Source organism: Tursiops truncatus, chromosome 18 (genome assembly GCF_011762595.2).
Source record: "Tursiops truncatus isolate mTurTru1 chromosome 18, mTurTru1.mat.Y, whole genome shotgun sequence".
Taxonomy (NCBI): domain Eukaryota; kingdom Metazoa; phylum Chordata; class Mammalia; order Artiodactyla; family Delphinidae; genus Tursiops; species Tursiops truncatus.
This window is the reverse complement of record NC_047051.1, coordinates 46,366,299-46,374,192: the sequence shown is the minus strand read 5'-3', so window position 1 is coordinate 46,374,192 and position 7,894 is coordinate 46,366,299.

Here is a 7,894-nt window from a genome sequence, read left to right as displayed (position 1 = left end):
CCTTGCCTTCAAGTTTTTTCAGTCTTTTTGACTTTAGAATTCCGATGAAGTGTATTTTCAATATTTAAAGCACATCTTTTCAAGGTGTTCAAAATCATTTATCATCAGGAAATGCAAACCAAAACCACCGTGAGATATCACCTCACATCTGTTAGAAAGACTATTGTCAAAAAACAAAAGATAAATATTGATGGGGATGTAGAGAGAGGAGAACCCTTGTGCACTGTTGATGGGCATATATATTGATACAGCCACTATGGAAAACAATACAGAGGTTCCTCAAAAAATTAAAAATAGAACTTTCATATAATACAGCAGAGGTCCCCAACCCCCAGGCCACAGACCAGTATCAGTCTGTGGCCTGTTAGGAACCAAGCCACACAGCAGGAGGTGAGCCACGGGCAAGCGAGCAAGACTTCATCTGTATTTACAGCCACTCCCCATCACTCTCATTACCGCCTGAGCTCTGCCTCCTGTCAGATCAGCGGCAGCATTAGAGTCTCATAGGAACGTGAACTCTACTGTGAACTGCGCATGCGCATGAGAGGGATCTCGGTTGGGTGCTCCTTATGAGAATCTAATGCCTGATGATCTGAGGTGGAGCTGAGGCAGTGATGCTAGCGCTGGGGAGCGGCTGCAAATACAGATTATCATTAACAGAGAGGTTTGACTGCACAGAGACCATAATAAATCAATTACTTGCAGACTCTTATCGAAAACCTATCAGTGAGTGGCAAGTGAAAACAAGCTCAGGGCTCCCACTGATTCTGCATTATGGTGAGTTGTATAATTATTTCATTGTATATTACAATGTAATAATAATAGAAATAAAGGGCACAGTAAATGTAATGCGCTTGAATCATCCCGAAACCATCCCCACCCCACCCCTCTCCCGGTCCATGGAAAATTTGTCTTCCACAAAACCAGTCCCTGGTGCCAAAAATGCTGGGGACCACTGTAATACAGCAAGTCCATGCCTGGGTATATAGCCAAAGGAAACAAAATCAGTATCTTGAGCTATTCACACTCCCGTGTTCATTGCAATGTTATTCACAGTAGCCGAGACATGACAAATGAATGGATAAAGAAAATGTGTTAGATATATACAAAGTAATATTATTCAGTCATTAAAAAGAAATAAATCCTGCCATTTGTAACAACATGGATGAAACTGAAGGGCGTTATGCTAAGTGAAATAAACCAAGCAGAGAAAGACAAACACTGTATGGTATATTTCCATGTGGAATGCTAAAAAAAAAAAAAAAAAAAAAAAAAGGACAAACTCATAAAAACAAAGTAAAATGGTGGTTGTCTAGAGCGGGGGGTTTGGGAGAAATGGGGAAATGTTAGTTAAAAGATATAAATTTTCAAATATAAGATGAGTAAGTCCTGAGGATCTAATGTACAGCATAGTGACTATAGTCAATAATACTGTACTGCATATTTGAAAGTTGCTAATCTAATATTCAGTATAATGATTGTAGTTCAATACTGTATTATATACTTGAAATGTGCTGAGAGTAAATCTTTAGCATTCTCACCACAACCAAAAAAAGGTAACTAACAACATGAGGTGATGGATGTGTTAATTAACTTGATTGTAGTATTTCTCAATGTATGCATATCATCATGGTGTACACTTTAACATATACAAGTTTATTTGTCAATTACACCTCGATAAAGCTGGAGTTGGGTGTGGGGTAACACCTTTCAGTAATGAAAAAATTCCTGGATCAGGTATCCCACTGCAGATGCGGACTAGATTAACCACCAGAAATGTTGGTATCTACCCCACAAACAACTATATCTACCCCAGAACAATAGCTTCCTTCTTCTTTTTTTCATTTTAGATTTATTTTTCATTGAGGTAACATTGGTGTATAACATTATGTAAGTTTCATGTGTACAACATTATATTTCCATTTCTGTATACCCTATAGCCTGCTCACCACCAAAAATTTCATTTCCATCCATAAATATATAGTTGATCCCCTTTACCCATTTCACCCTCACTATCCCCACCCTACCCCTTCCCCTCTGGTAACCACTACTCTCTTCTCTGTATCTATATGTTTGCTTTTGTTTGGTTTGGTTTGTTCATTTTTTTGTTTTTTATTTTTTGTTTGTTTGTTTCTTATATTCCACATGTGAATGAAATCATACTGCACTTGTCTTTCTCCATCTGACTTATTTCCCTTAGCATAATACCCTTATGGTCCATCTATATTGTCTCAAATGGCAAGATTCCTCTTTTTTACAGCTGAGTAGTGTTCCATCATATATATATATATACACACCTTCTTTATCCATTCATTCATTGCTGAGGCCTTGGGTTGTTTCTATATCTTGGCTTCTGTAAATAATGGCACAACAAACACAGGGCTGCATATATCTTTTTAAATTAGTGTTTTCATGTACTTCAGATAAATACCCAGAAGTGGGTTATCTGAGACATATGGTAGTCCTATTCTTAATTTTTTGAGGCATCTCCATACTGTTTTCCGAGGTGGCTGCACCAATTTACATTCCCACCAATAGTGCATGAGTGTTCTCTTTTCTCCATATGCTTGCCAAAACTTGTTACTTCTTGCCTTTTTGATAATAGTGATTCTAATAGGTATGACATGATATGTTATTGTGCTTTGATTTGAATTTCCCTAATAATTAGTAATGTTGAACATCTCTTCATGTGTCCATTGGCCATCTGTATGTCTTCTTCAGAAAAAATGTCTATTCAGGTCCCCTGCCCATTTTTTAGTGAAATTAAAATGAGTTGTTTGGTTTTTTTGTTGTTGTTGAGTTGTATGAGTTCTTTATGTATTTTGGGTATTAACCCCTTATCAGATATAACACAATTTAATACATTTTGAGTTGATTTTTGTGTATGCTATGAGATAGTGGTCTAGTTTGATTTTTTTTGCTGTGGCCATCTAGTTTTCCAAACACCATTTTCTTTTTTTTATAAAGTTATTTATTTATTTATTTATGGCTGTGATGGGTCTTCGTTGCTGTGCATGGGCTTTCTCTAGTTGCAGTGAGCGGGGGCTACTCTTAGTTGCTTCTCATTGTCATGGCTTATCTTGTTGCAGAGCATGGGCTCTAGGCATGCAGGCTTCAGTAGTTGTGGCATGTGGGCTCAGTAGTTGTGGCTTGTGGGCTCTAGAGCTCAGACTCAGTAGTTGTGGCTCACAGGCTTAGTTGCTCTGCAGCATGTGGGATCTTCCTGGGCCAGGGCTCAAAACTGTGTCCCTTGCATTGGCAGGCAGATTCTTAACCACTGCGTCACCAGGGAAGCCACCCAAACACCATTTTTTGAGGACACTATCCTTTTTCCATTGTATGTTCTTTGCTCCTTTGTAGTAAATTAATTGTCCATATATGTGTGGGTTTATTTCTGAGCTCTCAGTCTGTTCCATTGACCTATGTATCTGTTTTTCTACCAATACCATGCTGTTTTGATTACTATGGCTTTGTAATATAGTTTAAAATTGGAGTGTGTCTTACTTCCAGGTTTATTTTTTTTTCTCAGGATCGCTTTGGCTTTTCAGGGTCTTTTGTGGATCCATATGAATTTTAGAATTTGGAGTTCTATTTCTGTGAAAAATGTCCTTGGCATTTTGATAGGGATTGCATTGAATCTGTAGGTTGCTTTAGGTAATATGGACATTTTAATAATGTTAATTCTTCAATCCATGAGCTTTCATTTCTTTGTGTCTTCTTCAATTTCTTGCAACAGTGTCTTATAGTTTTCAGTGTACAGGTTTTTACCTCCTTGGTTGAATTTATTCCTAGGTTATTTCATTATTTTTGTTGTAATTGTAAATGGGATTGTTTTCTTAATTTCTCTTTCTGCTAATTCATTGTTAGTGTACAGAAATGCAACATATTTTTATGTTGATTTTATATCCTGCAACTTTACTCTATTTGTTTACTATTTCTAAGTTTTTTGGTGGATTTCTTTTTTTTTTTTTTGATAGGTAAGAAGTATATATTAACATCTTTTGTAAAGAGGTTTTCAGAAAATGAGGTTTGTGAGGATGGCTGTATTCCAGGTCTTGGGCAAGTTCCTGGGACAGGCTGCCAAGTGAGGTTCCTTGGCTTTGCCCAGAAAAGAATTCAAGAACTAGCCATAGTAAAGTGAAAGCAAAGATACACATTCCATAGGCAGAATGTGGTCTGTCTCAGAAGGTTAGAGTGGCCCTGGGAGAAACACACTCCACAGACAGAGTGTGGGTCATCTCAGAAAGTGAGAGCAGCCGGGTGGAGTCTTTAGAGTTTTCTATATATAAAATTATGTTACCCACAAATAGTGACAGTTCTACTTCTTCCTTTCCAATTTTGATATCTTTTTTTTTTTCTGGCCTACTTACTCTGGCTAAGACTTCTAATACTATGGTGAATAAGAGTGGGCATCCTCATCTTGTTCCTGATTTTAGACAGACAGCTTTCAGCTTTTCACCATTGAGTATGTTGTTAGCTGTGGGTTTGTCATATATGGCCTTTATTATGTTGAGGTATGTTCCTTCTATACACACTTTATTGCGAGTTTTCATCATAAATAGGTGATGAGTCTTGTCAAATGTTTTTTTCTGCACCTATTGAGATGATCATAAGGTTTTTGTTATCCTTCATTTTGTTAATGTGATGTATCATGTTTATTGATTTGTGAATGTTGAACCATTCTTTCATCCTTGGAATAAAGTCCACTTGATTATGATGTGTGATTCTTTGAATGTATTGTTGTATTTAGTTTGCTAATGAGTTAGGAAGCATTCCTTCCTCTTCAATTTTTTCAAATAGTTTGAGAAGGATAGGTGTGAACTCTTCTCTAAACATTTGGTAGAATTCACCTGTGAAGCCATCTGGTCCTGGAATTTTGTTTTATGGGGGAGCTTTTTTTTTTTTTTTTTATGGTACATGGGCCTCTCACTGTTGTGGCCTCTCCCACCGTGGAGCACAGGCTCCAGACGTGCAGGCCCAGCGGCCATGGATCACGGGCCCAGCCACTCCATGACATGTGGGACCTTCCCGGACCGGGGCATGAACCCGTGTCCCCTGCACTGGCAGGTGGACTCTCAACCACTGTACCACCAGGGAAGCCCAAAGGGGGGAGCTTTTTAATTACTGTTTCAGTTCTTGTACAAGTGATCAGCCTGCTCAGATTTTCTATTTCTTTATCATTCAGTCTTGGAAGGCTGTATGACTCTAAGAATTTGTCCATTTCTTCTAGGTTGTCCAATTTATTGGCATGTAGGTGTTCATAATATTCTTTTAAAGAGCCTCTGTATTTCTGTTGTATCTATTGTTATTTCGCCTCTTTTGTTTCTGATTTTATTTATCAGTTTTCTCTCTTCTTAGTGAGTTTAGCTAAAGTTTTGTCAATTTTGTTTATCTTTTCAAAGAACCAACTCTTAGTTTCACTGATCTTTTCTATGGTTTGCTTGTTCATTTGTTTGTTTTTAGTCTCTATTTCATTTATTTCCACTCTGATCTTTATTGTTTTCTTTCTTCTACTGACTTTGAGCTTTGTGTGTTCTTCTTTGTATAGTTCCTTTAGGTGTAAAGTTAGATTGTTTATTTGAGTTTTTTGTTCATTCTTGAGCTAAGCCTGTATTGCTACAAACTTCCCTCTTAGTACCATTTTTGCTTTAACCCATAGATTTTAATATTTGGCATTTTCATTTTCATTTGTCTTCAGGTAATTTTTGATTCCTCCTTAGATTTCTTCATTGACCCAATAGTTGTTGAGTACCATGTTGTTCAGTTGTTACATATTTGTGATTTTTTTTAAGCTTTCTTCTTGTAGTTGATTTCTAGTTCCATACCATTGTGATTGGGAAAGATGCTTGATATGATTTCAAACTTCTTAAACTTATTGAGACTTGCTTTCTGACTGAACATATAGTCTATCTTTGAGAAAGTCCTATGTGCCCTTGAGAAGAATGTGTATTCTGCTACATTAGGATGGAATGTTCTGTACAAATCTATAAATCCATCTGGTCTAATGTTTCATTTAAAACTGCTGTTTCCTTGTTGACTTTCTGTCTGGATGATCTGGCCACTGAAGTAGGGTGTTAACATTCTCTACTATTATTGTGTTGCTGTCAGTTTTTCCCTTTAGGTCTGTTAATAATTATTTTATATATTTTGGTGCTCCAACCTTTTTGGTGCTCCTACCTTTTTACTTTCTTGCTTTCTTTTTCTTATTTTTTTTTTCCATGTGCAGGATTTGTCATTTGCAAATACTTTTTTAACATCAGCTATGCTTAAACTATTCTCTTATCCAGAATTTGCACTGGCCTTCCCATATTTACTACTTTACTTACTTCTTCTTTTGCCCTTTCTCAAATTAGTCTTTGCTCTTTCAGTTGCTCCAGAACCTATTTTCTGACTAGGTAAATACACCCTCAGAGTTCAAACAACAGAATCTTGTAAAATAGTGGTAAATAAAGAGGAGCAGTAAATAAAATTTCTTGTCAACCCCACTGTCTCAGGCTCATATTTAGTTTGCCTGGAATTATTTTCATGGCTCCATCATTTTCAGTGTTAGAATAACAAGCTTCTTTAGTTTGTTTTGATTTTATTTGTCCCTCTAGTTTGTGTTCATGGTTCTTTCTCTCCCACCTTTAGTTGAGTGTTTAATTAATTGCTTTGCTTCTATTCTGTCATGTAGGACTAAAGATTTGCTTCAAAGTAGGAATTTGGCACCACCTATTTTTTCCAAATAGATTAGTATTCATTATTGTTAACTCAGACTATAATAATTTGAGTAAGTAGTGATCTGAGAAGTGTTTCTTAATTTTAAAATATTTGGAAAGGGTTTAGTTTTGTTTTAAATTATACTATTTATTTCTGGTTTATTATCCTGCAGTCAGAGAATGTGGTTCATTTTTCAAGGCTTTTTGTGTATGCATATGAAAACGATTATATGACCAACTTTTGGAAATATTCCATGAACACCTGAGAAGAATTATAGTCTATTTTATTTACTGTATTATTATCAATTCATCCTCATAACTTACATTATTCAGATTCTGTACACACTTATTTTGGAGTAGGGGGCAGGAATGAGGCTCTGGGAAGACTGAGAGATTAAATTATTGCTCCTGTCAATTTTTCCTCTCATTTGTAAAATTTCTTTCCATGTATCTTTCTCCATTGTTATTCAGCAATATAAATTTAATCTGGTTAATGATTTTGTTGTATAAAATATTGTTATCCCTGTTTTCTTTTTAGTTATATTTGTTGATAAACCTTGGCTATTGTTATTTTGTAGGTTAGTCAACTGAGTATCTAGAACACCTTTATCTAAGAGTCTTTAAATCAGTTTTATTTACTGATAAAATGAATGTGTTCAATCTTTTAAAATCTTGTTTGTGAATGCTTTTTATGCTTCCTTATTGTATCTTGGGTGTTTTGTTTTTACTCTATAATATATATTACCCCAAGGAGTAAGAGTTCCTCTCTGCTCTCCATGCCAAAAATTTTACTTGCTATGAAGAGTCCTGTCCCAAAATAGAGTGCCATGACCGGACAAGTAAATCTGCCCAGTTTTGAGGTTCAGTATCTTGTCCATTTGGCTCTCACCTTAAGTTATTGTAATGGGTCAAACTGTGTACCCCCAAAAGATATTTTGAAGTCCTAACCCTAAGTACCTGTGAATATGACCTCACATGGAAATAGGGTCTTTGTAGATGTAATCAAGTTGAGGTCATTAGGGTGGTCCCAAATCCAGTACAAGTGGTGTCTGTATAAGAAGCGTAAAGATACAGGGAGAAGACGGCCATGTGACAATGGAGGCAGAAATTGGAGCAATGCATCTACAAGCCAAGGAATGCCAAAGGTTGCTGGCAAACACTGGAAGCTAAAAGAGGCAAGGAAGGATCCGCCCATA